The 18,033-nt window shown below is 42.2% G+C and overlaps 1 protein-coding gene across 4 annotated transcripts in view; it reads right to left on the bottom strand.

Moving 5' to 3' along the window:
• ZYX (zyxin) overlaps positions 1 to 18,033 on the bottom strand; it is a 1,199,731-nt gene that overhangs the window by 436,750 nt on the left and 744,948 nt on the right. The gene's annotated exons all lie outside the window — the stretch shown is intronic.

Genomic DNA, 18,033 nt, shown 5'->3' with positions numbered 1-18,033 from the left:
GCCCTGGGAAATAGTTTCTGGGTCAGCAGAGTGGCCCTTGTAAAGGTATAGATGTGTGTCCGGGACCCTGTAGTACCTGTCGGGTTTGACAGGAGCTGGAGGAAGGGAGTCAGGGGAAATATTAGACTCAGAGTACACATCTTCTATAACATTTAAAACAGGAGGAATAGCCAAAGGTCTATGCTGAGGTAAATGCAAAAAAGTCCTTAACCTCTTCCTGGAATCAGAGAATTCCTGGCCCTGCCATTTGAAATGCTCTCTCATGGAGTGAAGGGTCTCCTCAAAAGAAAACTCTTCAGGGTGGGAAGCCGAGGGAATAGATTCCTCTGCATCAGAATCCTCGTAGGCCAGAAAGGCCTCCTCCTGGTAGTCTGACTGGGCAGAGTCATCTGAGGCCTCATCCGAAGACTGGGGATCTGTCTGCTCAACCCTGGGCCTTTTGCCTGGAGGTGGTTGAGAGCCCCTGTCTGGATGTGGCTGGGAGCCCCTGATTAAGGAGAGAAGGTCTTCAGCCAAACTTAAAATTCGTGAACCGGTAGAGGATCCCTGAGGAATAGCCTTGGGAGGGAGAGGTTTAGGCTGTTTAGCAGCTTTAGCACGTCAGACGGAAATTCTAAGACTGACCCAGTGGCGGCCTCCGGTACCGAAGTTACCGGCTGTGCGGTGTCGTCTGTCGGAAGCAGGAAAGATTCGGCTTCAGCAGAGACCGAGACACTCACGGTAGGCCTACACGTGGAGTCGGCCGGAACCACGGACAGCGTGTGTCGGTCCTTATCCTTGCGTTTTTTGGGTAAATGAGCTGTCGGAAGCTCCGACGGCATGATCTAACTGAATTTTTCCCCAAAAAATTCCTCTGCAAACTCTGCCCGACGCCTAAGAGTGCGTTTATTGAAGGAAGCACAGGCTGTACAGGCCGAGACGTCGTGGTCTGGGCCTAGGCAGTGTAAGCTGTAAGAGTGGAAATCCTTATGAGGTATTTGTTTCCCACAAATTAAACAATTATTAACTTTAACCGTTTGATCTGACATCGGCTGAGGCAAGAAAGAGTCCCCAACGGGGTACTTAGCTTTTTTGAAGACTTCGGTAGCTGAAATCACAGGAGCTGGCCGACCGGCACTTGCGAACTGCTTCTGCTTCGGGCACCGCGTGGCAAGAAAGACTGAAGAAGATGGTGTCGGCTGACGCTTTTATACCCCAGGCGCTCTGACGTCGGGGAAAGAGCGACATCAGCCGACGCCGGACCCAGATTTTGGAATCCGGCCAACCGAAGGGCTGCCTGAGGCAGGACAACCCATATGTAAGGACTGCAGATGCATCCTTGAAGGACATCTAGATAAAACAGCTGTAATGGCAACAAATGGGGGAAACCAGAAGCTGAAAATTTAGATAAACAGGAAAATAAGGAAATAGGTTAACAGCTTCAAATATCTGGGAGGGATGGTTGAGAAGAAGGGAAGCCTGTATGAGGAGGACAAAGAATCAGGGGAACTGCAGCAGAATGCCAAGAAGCAGAAGAGAAAGGTGTAGAAAACTGTGGTGCAACCAGTGCTGCTGTATGGTACAGAAACCTGGGCAGTAGAGGCATAGCAGCCGAGGAAGTTAGAGATGATAGAAATGAAGTGCCAAGATGGGTGGTAGGATGCACCCTGTGGCCCAGACAAAGAAATGAGGACATAACGGCAGAATCCAAAGTAGCTCCAATTGCATAAAACATCAAAGTGAACAGATTACGGTGGTTCAGCCCATGTCCTGGAAAGCAGAAGACAATCTGGTGAAAAGGATTTGGGACAGACGAGAAGAAGAGGGCAGGAGGAAACAAAGGCATCCAGCAAAGAGGTGGATGAACTGTGTGAGAGAGAAGACCTGCAGCAGTCAGACACGAGTATCAAAGAAGGTAGGAGAGTGGCACTGATTAAGGAGATGGTGACAAGGGACATCACCCTAACTCCATGTAGAAAATGGAAAAAATGGGGTTGATGAGGATGATCTTTTGTACAGCATGGCTTTCTGATTGCAACAAGTACAAACCTTTCCAAAAAATAAATAGATAAATATGTAGTCTACCTCTCAAAGAAATGTCGCAATGAGAACAGAGAGTTCCCTGTAACTACTGATATTTAGACAAAAATAGCATGAAATTGGTTTTCATGTAAAGTTTATTAAGTGAAACATACAGTAACCTTTGCATTAAATGGGTCAGTCTAGTGCCTGAATACTGAAAATGAGCATGCTTAATTTTAGTTGAATGAAGAATTGTGTAAAACAAAACAACTTAGTAGTGAATATAAAGTATTGCAAGTGATTTTGGGATGCCTAAAACAAACAAAGGGGTGTGTGTGTGTGTGTGTGTGTGGGGGGGGGAGTACAGCAGTGTTTCAGAGCAAAAATAAACAGGTGCGGTCCTAATTAGAGGCAGCAAACTCCAATATGAGACTTGTCCATTTTTTCTGCAGAAGTGTCATGACCCTGGTAGATGTTTACATTAGTAAGGGGGTGGGGGAATCCCCCCACCAACAGGGTGTCAGAGATGGCACAGAACGTCAGGATATATCACTCTGGGGAGGACCAACTCATCAAGCTCGTCTTTGGTGGTTTAGAATGACAACCAAATAAACTTTGCTTATAGCTGTACAGACCCCTGCAAATGCAACAATTTGCCAGCTTATGAAAAAGGCTTAATGCAGTGCTTTGGTGGTGGCAAGAAGACCTGTAGCAACAGAAATAAACTTGGCCGAATGTCTGAATCCAGTGAGGACATTAACTTGGGCTTACCAAAACAGATCTGGTGACTTATGTGGAGGATGTAGAAATATACTGTGCAGCAAAGGACACTCCATACAATTCCAGTGTTGTTAATATAGTGCAGCTGGGTAGCACCAGCTACTCTCTCTAAAATATCACTTATAGCAATCCTGGCAACGTTAGAGAGACATTTGACAAATTTCAAAACATTCTGTGTTCCATAAATAAAATCAGATGAAAGCCCGGCTCCATAACACAGTGGGATAAAGCCATGACTACGTCTCAGACAACCCAAATTTGATAAGCAGTTCAGGCACAGGAGAAGCCAGGCAAAGGGGGTGGATTTGAGCAGATTACATCAGCTTGTTCAATTTAGGAATAGGGACAAGGAGAGGGCTTATTGCCCAGGGTGGAAAACCATTCCATCAGCAGCAACTATAACAAGATGGACTGTGTGCACCATTTACAGAAATTTGTTAAACTCTAAGAAACAAGCAGGTTTTCAGTATGGCAAAATGTCATAAACCAATATGTTGTGTTTAAACAAAAAATCTGTAGAATGTGCCATAGAAAAGGTTATGCTATGACAGTATACAAATGCAAAGGTGGCAAAAATGAGTGGTAACCACGAGATGCAAAATGACAAGTGCAAACCTCAAAATGTACAAAGAGAATCTGCAGGATTCAAAAAAATGGAGGTAGATGCAGAAAACGAACCGTTTGACCAAATCATACCTCTCAACTGTCCAGATTTTTGCCTCATATTTTTGGTCTGTTCCTCATAAAATTTTGGTTTTCTGGATCATATGAGGATTGATGTCACTAAATGTCATATATTTGTATTTCAGCTTTCATATCCTTCAGAAAATATATGTCAACACATATCTTGCTATTCTAGCAATTTACTAAATTTATAAGGAGGAATACTTAAAATCTGCCCCCATTTTTCAGCCTTTGCCCCCCCTCCCCATTATTTTTGGCTATGCTCAGACTTCCTGAGCCAAGAAGTTGAGAGAGTTATGGACCTGGCAGTTTTAATGCTTGGTTGAGCCAAGATGACAAGAAACATAAATCAAAAGGAGAGACATTTAAGGCAAGGATGGACTTGTCATATTACCTATGATTTCCATGAAAGAGTCTGAAATAATTCCGCAAACATCAATAGAAGACTCAAAAGTGTTACCAAAAACATATTTGGTGGAGAAGGAGTCAAACTGATGAACTAACATATCCCCCACACAAGAGAAGTTATGATTGCTGGCAAACACTGAACATGTTTTGGTCAAAGGCAAGCAATCCTTAAAAGACAAAAGGCTCAACTCAAAGGTTACCAGAACAGGCCTACCCCAATGCTTGTGCTGTCTAATTATTTAAAAAAGTTATACTAAGTGTCCATTTTATGACAACCTTCAATGAACCCAGCCTAAAAAGTCAAACTTGAACCAGATATTAGTCCTCAATTGAGTTGAGATCTGGGTAGTGCTTCACAAACTGAACTAAATAAGCGAGAAGGTGATGGGGTATTGTTTGACTAAAAAAGCACTATGAAAGGGCTATGTCCATAGTGTTGGGGCGTCAGAAGAGTAAAGTTGGGGATGTTTGCAGTTGTGGAGTTGTGGAGACTTAAAAGTTAAGTTTAATCCAACATTAAATACTGTGCAGTATTCCCTGCTAAGAAGTTAGTTTTATCCCTACAGCAGAAGGGTGATTCTTAAACTTGTGCCGTGTCAGTTTTTATGTACGAATATATATGCTTATTCCAACGAATATAAATGGCTTAGAAATTCCTAACAATTATTACTCAATGATTTATTACAATATAAAAACACACTGCTTTGATGTAGAATCTGCACTTTCAACTTAAAAGTAAGCAACTGATGAATTAGTCAAATCTGTAACACAGAATTTACCTAGAGGATATTCTGGCAACAGGGAAGCGTTATGAAAGTCATTTGAATAACCTTGTTAGCGTTTGCAAACAGAAAATCATTCAAAGATGAAACCTTATTGTGGGTATCTGAAAGAATGAACTGAACAACTCACAAGGAAAGGTAGAATATGTGGTTAAACGTATAGAGCAGTTAGGAATGATAAACTACTACCACTCAAATGCTACTATGCAACAATGTCTTACTACAGAACAGTTCTAAATGGACATAGGTATGGGATTATTGGAACACCTTAGACACAATTTTCTTTTCGACTTCTGGAGCAAGGTATTTATGCTCTTCAGTTTATACAGACCTACAAGACTGACAAGTAATGCATTACCATTACCAAACCCCCTAGAAAAGTGTGTGACTCTCAATTTCTCTTGTCATCTCTACTGTTGGTAATTAACTCTGTAGAGACAGCTGACAGATCCTACTACCCATGTAAACACTCAGATGTCCGCACTAACTCTGTATACATCTGTAACTGCACACACAACTGTAAATGCTTTTCATTTGTTGTCGATTGCTCATTGATTTTTTTTCTGTAGAATTTTATCTCTGTAGCTTTACTGTCAATTTTGTCTTCAGTAGAATAAGATTATTGTAGGGTTGAACTGTGAATGTAAGTTTAAGTGCAAATGTTTATGCCATGGAGCTTTTCTGCCTGGGCCTCCACTGAAAATGGACTCACCCAGGCCCAATGGACTTTCACAGTAAACAAAAAGCAAATAAATAAATAAACCTCATGGAACAGGCACTGTTCTGTTGCAAAACCGCCAAGATGGTATAGAGAGAGAAACCGTATTTGGTTCCATGTCAATTACTAAAGAAAATGGTATCTATATCCCCAGACAAAAAAGCCACTGGCTCGGTTTGGGTTGTAAACAAATTAAGCCAGTACTATACAGAAAATGTTTATGCTGGTTGCAGACAACCAACCACTACTAACCAAAGAAAAGTTACACGACTGGATGCTCTTCCTCGATAGGTACTTGCGCAACAAAGTAAACAAAGCAATATGGCAATGCTGATGGATTATTATGAATTCCATGAAAGCCTGAGCATCTGAGAAACCCAAAACCATGGAAGCAGTAGCCTTGCACTTCACATCAACTGTTGCATAGCTCCCTTTGATGCATGCTGCTCTGAAAAGACAGCCAGTGCTATGAAACTGTATGGCTTGGTGGCAAAAGGATGGCCTTGATGTTGTAACTTGTTACATGGTGATTTTGTTACTAAGGAAAGCACTTTTCAGAAAGTTAAGGAATTTTGCTATGTGGAGCCAGAGAGAGAATTCTGGAAAAGCAACTATCCAACATACTGCGCATCACAGGTGACAGGCACTTGTGGACAGTGCAAATGGCAGTCTTTGCTCAGTGTTTTGTGAGGTGCCCTGACAAAAAAAAAAAAAAAAAAAAAAGACTGAAAGCTTGGAGAATAGTTGTACTATAGGTCAAATCATATTAGCAGGATTTTGATGTAAAATCATTTCTTCTGCACAACAACTGTACATATAGTGCAGAGCCTCCCCCCAATTTCACAGTTACATACAAACGGAAGGAAAGTGTGTGGTTTAATGCTTTTTTTTGTTTAAATAAAGACTGCTTTAACAGCACTAGCATTATATTTTTATTAGACAACTATTCTGGTACAATAATTATAATAAATCATACCCAACACTGCGAGGATAAATGCAGTAAACTGAAAAGTGTATACATGAGAGATTTGTAGGATGTTTACTTGTTCAAAGACCCAAAAGTAATACCAATATTTAATAACTGCCAGCAGTATCAAATTTTATCGTTTATTCTGTCAATGTTGACAATGGCCACATTTGTTACTCCTGTTTTAATCTAGTTACAGCAGTGACTGTATTTTTTGTAGCATCTGTTATGAGCTCTGTGCCGGAAGAGGGGATTAAGAAACACTTGAGTAGTGTTATTGATGTCTGTTTATCTACTATTTATAACGCGAGCCAATGCATATTTACACTGTGATTTGTCTTGTGGAATAAACTATTTGTTCAGCAGCATTATATTTTTATTAGACAACTATTTTGGTACAAGATGATTTGGGTTTAATCTGACCTCTCAGTATATGCTGAAATAGTGATCTGTGTATATTTATATTGGTAAGTATATGAAAAAAATGCAGCAAATTTCTATAAATATACTTTCATACCCTATAACTGCTTTTACTTCCATTGCAGTGGATTTGTTTTGTGCGTGTGTGCACTTAATTTAATTCATAGATCTTAAACATTTCATGTCAGGAAAGTCTTGGTTAGTGTAAAAAAATTGTGTCATTTCACAATCCCCATCACTACCAGCACTACACAAACATACACACTGAACAGTGACAGTTCTGTGAATTGGGGGTCTTGCTTTGAGAGCTCTTCCTGATTTAATGTACTCCTTTGGAATCCCATGGGACTAATGAGCGTTTGCTGTTGCCCAAGCCCACCTTCTAAGAAGTATTAAAATTATATACAGTACGAACATTATAAACTTAGGGTAACAGAGATAATAAACAAAAAAGTTGCTTGAAATGCTACTTCTGAACAAAGTAAACTGCATTAGCTGAAGAGCCTTCATGATGTAGCATTTCCATTTAATCTTGCTCTTTAAAGTAATGCCACACAATATTGCCAACACTAACTGGAAAAAAAGAGTGAAATGCAATGCTTTTTGAATAGTGTCTGAACTGCTGAGTGATACAGGACTTCATAAAAGTTCTGTTTACGGCCAAGTTGTGACATTCTTTGATCAGATACAAGCTTCACTGCAGGGCTGAGTAATTCAGTGAAGCCTTGGGAAATTTTCTACATGTACAGTGCTGGATACAATAACTGAAATCAGAAAAGAAAATTATTTGAAGAGGGTTTGGTTGTACCGTGAAGAACTGATATTAGTTTTTGTCTGTAGGAATGTCAAAGAATGAATGGATGCACTTGTTTGCCAACATACTATGCTAGGACTCTATGCCTGAAACGTTTCTGCTTTTTGACTTCTGGTACTTCTAAGGAATTGAGATGGATAAAGTCTTACTTATATGCCTGACACAAATGGAATGATGTTTCCAGGATAGAAGTCCATTACAGAAGGAACATGTTCATTTGTACTTACCCTGCATAATTAGCACGACTTCAGTCACACTGGGCATGTATTACAGACAACTATATAGAAAGGTATGTGAAAAGTTCAGCTTACAAATCATAGCAACATGTTACACATTAACTTTTCATAACCAATACAAAATTTTACCCTTTCTGCAGGAACCACTCATGACACATTAGGTTTAAGAATATTTTATGAACAAAACACACTTTCTGTACCACTACAAAATAATTATTACTTAACTGAAAAGCACTGCTGCCGTATCTTGTATCCCACAGAGTGGCATCCATATTTCCTTTAAGTACAGTTTTACAACCTTGTATAGATAACTTTTGCTAATAGCAGAAGCAGGACAATAATACTATCTAGTTCATCCTTTAAGTACATTTACTATTCTATATTCTCCCTACATCTACCTTCCCCTTTCTCCCTTTGTCCCACGTCCTTGAACACCTATGGGGGATTTTCTTGCCACTACCCATTGTGGGTTTTCTTTCTATGAAGATGTCCCCTATATTCTTCTGCTTTTTGCTAGAACATCTTATAGTTCATAGTCTCGTACTAGGTTAACTGCCATTGCAAGCCATTTTAAGCCTAGCCAATTATCCCCTGTGAGATTCAAACCCTGTACCTTGTTTGTAAGGCAAACACCTTAACCATTAGGCCACACACACAGATGGCATGAGACTCTTTTATAACATACAGAAATACGCAATTAAATCTGTCACTGCAAAACATGCTGTAAAAACTGGCTTATGAAGTAGGCCGGGGTTAAAACCTAATTTACGTACTATATACCTGAAAAGTATGGCTCAGGGTTTCCTTATCTTCTTCTCGATTCAAGTTTACTTCTCACTTTGCCCATCAAATATTAGAAAGCAAGAATGCAAAATGCACTTGTGCTGTATCTGCTGAGAATATACACTTAAGGAAAGCTGCGGATGCGAAATATCAAGGAGGGGCTACACTGATAACTGTGCTTCGCACCCCTGGAATTTCAGCCTGGTTCTCCATGGCTACAGAAAGGCTATCCTATTTGTACTCTACACAGTAAAAAGAGGTGTGCTTAAAAATGTACTACACACACACACACACACACACACACACACACACACACATAAAAGTGATTAATAAAGTACAAGAGAAAAGAGTTGTTAAAAGTGTGCGAGTCAGTGCATGGGATACCATTTTGGAGACTGGCAAGCTAGAATTCATCGTTTTTCTTCTTAAATCACTCCTGAGAGAATTCCAGCAGGGATTTTGCATTTCTGAAAATTTCACAAACAGGCAGCCAGACATTTTTGGCAGGCAGGGATTACATGCATTTTCTTCCTTCCTTAAAAGGGAAAGGAGTGTGTGTGACGACTGGGGAGAGATGGGTGAAGGCTGCCAGCCTAGTCAAATAGAATTTGATATATAATTCTATCAACTGTATAAATAAATGCAAAATACAGGCTTGTGTTTTTAAATGTAAGAAAACAAACACTGTAAAATGTGAACTTCAAGATTGTTTCAACATTGCCATCTGCTGTACGGAAAACCAAGCCAAGTATTTCAAATGTGTCTTTTTAAGTTGAAAAGATCTTATGAATCTCTCTAATATTTTACAATTCGGCTCCAGTGCGGCTAGATAAAGGTTTCATGCCCATTGTTTTAAGGCTAAAGTTTATGACCAGAATTTAGATGTGGAAGGTGCTTTACTCCTCTAGTTTCTGTTAGAATGTATATGTGAAATTTCCTCTATTGCTGTAAGATTCTGTGTAGGTGTTTGCCTGGAAAAACACAAGTGTCAAAAATGATGTAATTTGGGGAGGGACCCAGCAAACATGTTTGTTAGTAATGTTTAAATACTATTTCTCATAAGAGAGCATTTTGATTTTGGACATCCAGCTTATCAGCACTTTGCCTTATGCTCACATGTAAGGTTTAGCACTGTGATTTCTTGAAGGAATAATTAAAGCTAGTAAAGATTAATTAGGTATTTTTCTTTGAAATCAGACCTGTCCGACTGTATTATTTTAAGTTTGTGTGTGATCTCTTAACTCTTAGATATCTCTGTGGTGTAGTAGCTTTGTCTTGTGTTTTAATTATTTATTAATAAATATTTTATAACCTTCTACCTGTGGCTGACTTGTGTAGAGATAAGCTCTAAGAGTACATTGCATATTTATACAGGTTATTGCAATAGGCCACTCTAAAGTAAGCCTTGACTTAGTCATACTACCATTGGATAATAATATTGCACAGTAATAATTGGACACCCTTTTAAGGGCCTTTTAGTAGCTATTATTAACTGGGTGGTGGCAGTAAATACTACCGTATAGTCTGGGTAAAGGGGCACAGCTGGAGAATCTGTGAAGTTGTATAAATACTTATCTCAAAGTGTGTGGTGTTGTGTCAACTACTTGGCAGGGACACAAAGCACTGTTTGGACAGAGAGGGTACTGGAGGTTTTAGCTTGCCCAGTTAGACTGAGACCTGGACCTTATAGCTGTGCCACTGGGGAGTCTTATTGGGGACCTGCTGAGCAAGGGAGCAACCAGCCCCACACTGACTGTGATCTCTGTGTGCACTTGAGGGAAATTGTACTTTACTGTGTGTATTAGTTATCCTTTCCTCTCTTCTATGAGACGATCTCCCTGGTGTTATTGGTGAGGATTGAGGCTCCTTGATTGCTGGGCAAGGGCATGGTCATCACAAGTGTTTGGCAGTGGTGGGATCTACTTCACATACTAATTGGCTTGTAATGGTGTGGGTGGAGTGAATTCCTGTAGCTTATGTACAGTGATCTCTAAAAGTGTTTTGTACTCTAAAACAGCCACACAGTGTATACTCAGAGTTCAGATCACAATTGTTTTATTTCTTTTGTTAGCTTAGTGCTAGTCAGGGTGAGCAGGCAACATGTCAGCAGAAAAGTATGGAAAACTGACAAGGAGCCAGCTGGCGGAGATGTGCCAGGCTAGGAGACTGGTGCATGGAAACCTGACTAAAGCAGACAATGATTGCAACCTTGGTTACAGCTGCATCAGAAAACTGCAGCCCGGAGGACAATCAGACTGACAGTGGAGATGCAATATCCTCAGAGAATGGACAGCTCAACCTTTCTGCAGTGGACTTAAAAATTCAGCTGGAGCCAAGGAGACTTGAGTTGACGCCAGGTTTATGGAACAAGAAGCAGCCGAGAAAATGAGGAGTCTACAAGCCGAGGAAAATGCAGAGCAGAGAAGGCATGAGAGGGAAATGCTGACTCTTCGCCAGAGTCATGGAGGTAATGGGGAAGGGAGTAACCAGACCCCAGAAGCACAAAAGGTCAGTAAATTTCTTCCACAGTTTAAAAAGAGGGGAATAATTTTGACAGCTTCATTCATATGTTTGAGCGGGCATGTAAACAGTATGAAGTTGACCAAGGGCTCTGGGTACGGTTCCTGACCCCCTTACTCCATGGTAAACCTGTAACTTCTTTAGCAAAAATGCATGACACTGACCGTTTTCATTATACTGCTGTAAAAAGACTTATTAGAATGTTTTAGGCTAACACCTGAAATGTACAAGAAAAAGTTTCATGAGCATAGACGCAAGGCAGATGAAAATGTATGTGAATATGTTGTTGAACTGAGCACTTATTTTCATAGCTGGGTGAGTGGATGTCAGGTCACCACTTTTGAAGGGCTGGCAGACCTTTTGGTAAGGGAACAAGCCCTTAGCACTTTGCCTGAGGACATGAGGATCTGGTTAGCGGATAGACAGTCTGCTACTTCAGAGGAGGTGGGGAAGAAGGGAGACCTATACCTAGCAAGTAGGGCAGCCCTGCACAGGAAAGGGACCCCCAGTACTGCTCATGGGTCTAAAGAACCCATGGTGGGCAGCACAGACTGCCCCAACAGAATCCACCAGTAGTAGGGGAAGCCACTAGTCCAGGTACACATCCAGGAGCTAGGGTTAAATGTTTTGAATGCAACCAGTGGGGCCATGTGGCATACAGATGTCCACGGAGGCAAGGTGGGGAACCAAAGTTGAGGGAGCCAGTAAGTGGGAAAGACAAAATGCCAACAGTAGGTTGTTTTGAGACAACAGGGGTATGGAACTAGCATCCTGCAGATGTCCTGAGAGGGAAGGATTTGGATAAGGCAGTACTACATACTTATGCAGTTACACACAGTAAGGCTAGGAGACAAGCATGTGGGTCTGGTAGCCTGGGGGAGACCCAGACAGACTGCATACTTGCAGACAGGACTGCTGAGGTGGTTACTTCAGGGAGTGAGCTACGCTTTAGCAGTGAGACTGAATGTGAGCCACAGCTGCTTGTGGATACGGATGTTCCCTTGGACAGGGTAACTGCAAAGGTAGAGGTGAGTAGTAGTACCCAGGCTGACAGTGAGGCACTGCTGTCAGAGGATGCCAGACTTCTTGTGGAAGGGGAGCTGGGAAGGGTTACAAGGAGAGACTTGAGACAGGCTCAGCTCTCAGACCCTACATTGCAAGGCCTGAGGCAGGTAGCTAAGGAGGCATCCGATTCTCAAGGGAAGGGGGAATCTGTATACTGGAATAAAGGGTTACTGTACAGAGAGTGGACCCCTGAGGGGAGGGCTAGAAGGTGAGAGAGTACAGCAGTTGGTAGCGCCTAGAGCTTACCATCTGGCGCTTCTAGCCATAGCCCATGATATTCCCTTTGCAGGTCACATGGGCATAAAACGTACAAAGAGGCGTGTTATGCAAAACTTCTATTGGCCTGGAATTTCCAGAGATGTAACAGGGTACTGCAGGACCTGTGAGCAGTGCCAAAAGGTAGGCAAGGCAGGAGACAAGGGGAGAGCTCCTTTGATGCTTTTGCATGTGATTGAGGAGCCATTTCAGAAAGCAGCTATAGATATTGTGGGTCCTCCGAGTACCCCAAGTTCCACAGGGAAAAAGTATATCCTAGTGGTAGTAGATTATGCTACACAATACCCTGAGAGAGTGGCTTTGAGGCCGAGAAGGTGGCAAATGCTTTGCTAGAGATTTTCAGCAGGGTAGGTTTCCCAAAGAAAATACTGGCCGACAGAGGTGCCAATTTTATGTCAGACCTGCTGGCTTGTCTGTGGAGGTCCTGTGGGGTGAAGCACATGAAAACCACCTACTACCATCCCCAGACTAATGGTATTGTTGAGAGGTTAAACTCTACAATCAAGTCAATGCTACGGGCATTTGCAGATCAGTTTAAGAGGGAGTGGGACAAATATTTGCCCCATCTGTTTGCTTACAGAGAGGTTCCCCAGGAATCCACAGGTTTTTCATCCTTTGAGCTGCTGCATGGGTATAGGGTGAGGGGCCCTCTAGATTTAATTCGAGATGAGTGGGAAGGTGAGTGCGAGTCTCACAAGGAGTCTGTTGTGGCATATGTCCTGAACCTCAGGACAAGGCTCAGGGAACTCATGGGTCTGGCCCAGGAGAACCTGGCAGAAGCCAAACAGAAAAAGGTGTGGTATGACAGGAATGCTCGAGCTAGAGAGTATGCTGTAGAGCAGCAGGTGATGGTTCTCATTCCTGTCAGACACAACAAGTTGCAAGCAGCTTGGGAGGGACCCTACAAGGTGGTAAGAAAGGTAAGTGATGTTAACTACGTGGTGGAAGTGCTAAGGCAGATGGCAGGGGCACAAACTGTACCAGGTTAACATGATGAAATCTTACCAAGATAGGGAGGCCCTTGTGCTGAGCATTTGCAGTGGGTTGCAGGAGGAGTCTGAGGGAGATCTGGGGACTGATCTCGGTGAGGCTCAGGCTGACACCTCGGCAGAAGGGGTAGCAATGTCCCAGCAGTCATCTCCTACCCAGGTTCGAGAAATCCGAGCAGTGTTACAGGAGTTTGGGAGCATGTTCACCAGGAAACCGGGAGCACCCACCTGGTGCAGCACCAGGTGGATACAGGACCCCAAAGGCCTATCAGGCAGGCCCATTATAGGGTGCCTGACAGAGTCAAACAGACTGTGAAGGAAGAGGTACAGGAGATGTTCGAACTAGGGCTGAATCAGGAGTCCAAGAGTCCCTGGGCCTCCCCAGTGGTACTCGTGCCAAAGAAGGATGGCAGCACCAGTTTCTGTGTGGATTACAGGAAATTAAATAGTCAACACAGAGTCAGATGCTTGTCCCATGCCTAGGACAGATGAGGCTCTAGAGCAGCTGGGTGGGGCTAAGTATCTTACAACCATTGATCTTACCAAAGGTTACTGGCAGGTGCCCTTGTCTCCCAGTGCTAGAGAGAAGTCAGCCTTTGTGACTCATTTTGGCTTGTACAAGTTCACAAAGATGCCCTTTGGGATGAAGAATGCCCCAGCAACTTTACAGAGGCTGGTAGATCATATCTTAGCAGGAGCAGAAGGGTTTGCCCTTGCTTACATGAATGATATCGATATCTACAAACATCCCTGGCAAGAGCACCTTCAGCATGTCAAGGAGGTGCTGGGCAGACTACAGAGGGCAAGTTTGACCATTAAGCTGAGCAAATGTCAGGTGGGTATGGCAGAGGTCTCCTACCTAGGACATCGAGTGGGGAGTGGTAAGAGAAGGCCAGAACCTGCCAAAGTAGAAGCTATTCAGGCATGGCCTGCACCTGTTACCAAAAAGCAGGTCAGGGCATTCTTGGGGACAGCATGGTACTACAGAAAGTTTGTTCCCAATTATAGTACCATAGCTTCTCCCCCTCACAGACCTGACAAGGAAAAACAGGCCATGTAATGTAGTGTGGACCCCAGCATGTGAGCAGGCATTTCAGAAGCTTAAGGAAGCTTTGGGAGGACCCCCTGTGTTAGCCAGTCAAGACTACAGCAAAGAATTTGTTGTGCGGGTGGATGCTTCAAACTATAAGGTGGGGGCTGTACTTAGCCAGATTTCTTCAGAGGGAGGAGAGCACCCAGTGGTTTATCTCAGTCGTAGGCTCCAACCCAGGGAGGAATGATATGCAGTGGTAGATGTCTAGCCATAGCATGAGCACTACAAAAACTTCAGCCTTATCTGTATGGAAGAAAATTCACTGTGATGACAGATCACAACCCTCTAACATGGTTAAACAGAGCCAGTCAGCAAAATGCCAAGTTGCTAAGATGGAGTCTGGGGTTGCAAGCATATATGTCAGTGCAGCACTGCAGTGGGAGTAGCAATGCCAATGCAGATGGGCTCTCAAGACAGGGAATGGGATGAGGTACACCCAGATAGACCTGACACTCTCAAGCGATGTTTCTCAAGGGGTACTTGAAAAACTTGCTCGAGTTCCCCGGGAGGGAAGAGATGTGATGATTGGGGAGAGATGGGCAAAGGCTGTCAGCCTAGTCAAATAGAATTTGATACATAATTTTATCAACTGTATAAATAAATGTAAAATACAGGCTTGTATTTTTAAATGTAAGAAAACACTATAAAATGTGAACTTCAAGATTGTTGCAACATTGCCATCTGCTATAAGGAAAACCAAGCTAAGTATTTCAAATGTGTCTTTTTAAGTTGACAACAATGTTATGAATCTCTTTAATATTTTACAATTCGGCTCCAGTGTGGCTGGATGAAGGTTTCATGCCCATTGTTTTAAGGTTTAAGTTTATGACCAGAATTTAGATGTGGAAGGTGCTTTATTGCTTTAGTTTCTGTTAGAATGTATATTTGCATTGAAAGTTTCTGTGCAGGTGTTCAGATTGCTAAATAATGCAGTTTGTAATAATGCAGTTTGTTTGCCTGGGAAAACCTAAGTGTCAAAAATGATGTAATTTGGAGAGGGACCCAACAAACATGTTTGTTAGAAATGTTTAAATACGGTTTCTCACAAGAGACTGAGAGCATTTTAACTTTGGACATCCAGATTATTAGCATTCTGCCTTATGCTCACATGTAAGTTTTAGCACTGTGAATTCTTGTAGGAATAGTTGAAGCTAGTAAAGATTAATTAGGTATTTTTCTTTGAAATCAGACCTGTCCTACTGTATTGTTTTAAGTTTCTGTGTGATCTCTGAACTCTTAGATATTTCTGTGGTGTAGTAGTTTTGTCTTGTGTTTTAATTATTTATTATTAAATATTTTTAAAACCTTCTATCTGTGGCTGATTTGTGTAGAGATAAGCTCTAGAGTAAATTGCATATTTATAAAGGTTATTGTAATAGGACACTAAATTAAGCCTCGACTGTTAATCATACTACCACTGGATAATAATATTGCACAGTAATAATTGGACACCCTTTTAAAGGGCCTTTTAGAAGCTAATATTAACTTGGTGGTGGCAGTAATTACTACCATATAGGCTGGGTAAAGGGGCACAGCTGGAGAATATGCGTCAGCCTTTCCCAGGAGTGTCTGTGAAGTTGTATAAATACTTATCTCAAAGTGTGTGTGTGTGTTGTGTCAGCTACTTGGCAGGGACATAAAGCACTGGTTGGACAGAGAGGGTACTGGAGGTTTTGGCTTGCCCAGTTAGGCTGAGACCTGGACCCTATAGCTGTGCCAGTGGGGAGTCTTATTGGGGACCTGGTGAGCAAGGGAGCAACCAGCCCCAGACTGACTGCAATCTCTGTGTGCACTTAAGGGAAATTGTACTTTACTGTGTGCACTAGTAATCCTTTGCTCTCTTCTAGGAGACAACCTCCCTGGTCCTAGTGGTGAGGATTGAGGCTCCTTGATTGCTGGGCCAGGGAACGGTTGTCACAGAGTGTGAAAAGGCTCAGCTGCTGTCAAATATTTATACGCCGAGATATTTATTCATTCAACCAACCAAGATAACCAAAGAGAAGATGCAGAATCTTTTATACAAGGACATTTTCAAAACTTTGAAGGGTAGAATGCCTTCTACTGCAACAGGAAAAGAAGATGCAAAAGACACCATAAACATGAATAAAGCTAGGTACTGAGAAAAGACAAGCAGTGCTGCATTTATCCCAAACAAACAGGCATGCTGTTCCCCAGGTTTGATTAATTTTGGACCTTATAGCAATCAATGGTGTTCTATGCTAAAACATGCTATTGATCAAAATATTAAAATCTGACAGTTAAGAAGTTAGCTTAAGCTGGCACTTTTTCTGTACAAGGAACATCAGCAGTCTTCTACAGAATATCCTCCCATATATTAAGAATCCCTTCTAAACAGCTTTCACTTTGTGAAATGCTTTCATTCTTCCTTCCACAACCACATTCTTTAGCAATGCACCTAAGCACACACACACTTCAATCACCTATGGCTCCTTATTCTTTAAAAAAAAGTCTTCATAATGAATACAGCTGTCACAGCCTATATCCAACAGCAGATTTACTTGAAATAAAACTATCTATGCTTTCTGCTACTGTCACTGCTGACTCAAATCAAAAGGATCATATATTTGGATGCCAAAATGGGCAAACGTCCAGTCTGGTGGACCCCAGCCATTAACAAACTTTACAATAAGAGGAGAAAGCTATTACATGATAGAACAAAATCCATAAAAGGGAAGTCACCCCTGATCATTATTAGTAAAAAAATACGAGCACTCATAATATCAACTAAGGCCAATTTTGAGAGAAAAATTGCCATGGATTCAAAGGACAATCATAAGGCCTTTTTCAGCTATGTTAGGAACCTGGGTGGAAACTCCCAGATATGCTCAGAATTAGTCCAAAATGATACAAAAATCACTGAACCCACAGACATTGCCAACATACTGGCAGACAGGTTCAGTGCAAACTTCACCCCCCTCCCCTAAAGGAGAGATAACTATCCCAGCCGAGTGTAGCCTCCCGGACATCTCAAATGCGCAGGTGAAAGCTGCTCTCTCTAAAGCTAAAAACACAGCATCAATGGGACTGGATGGTGTCCCCGGCTGTGTGCTACATGAGCTAAATGAGGAATTAAACCGCACATAAGGCAGCTGTTTAATCTCAGCCTTACCACAGGATACGTGCCCAAGGAGTGGCGTCGGCAACTGTGGTCCCACTCCACAAAGGCGGTGCCTCACGGACCCTGGTAATTACGCCCCATAAGCTTAACAAGTCTAGTCTGCAAAGCTATGGAGAGGATCATAATGGAGCTCATAAACAAAGATATAGGGGACTTGCAGACATTGGACCCGACCCAGTTTGGCTTTGTCAAGGGAAGATCATGCCTTTTGAACTTGGTCGACTTCTTGAAACAGTCACCAAGGCCATTGATGAGGAAAGGCAGTCCATACAGCCTACCTTGACCTTGTAAAGGCTTTGACACAATACCCCACTCGGGTATTGTAGAAAAACTTACCAGCTTAAATGTAAACCCATAT

The sequence above is a fragment of the Protopterus annectens genome, chromosome 8.part0 (genome assembly GCF_019279795.1).
Source record: "Protopterus annectens isolate FY-2018-M chromosome 8.part0, PAN1.0, whole genome shotgun sequence".
In the NCBI taxonomy this organism is placed as follows: Eukaryota; Metazoa; Chordata; order Ceratodontiformes; family Protopteridae; genus Protopterus; species Protopterus annectens.
Note: the sequence above shows the minus strand (reverse complement) of the source record. Positions and strands in the feature narration are given on the sequence as shown.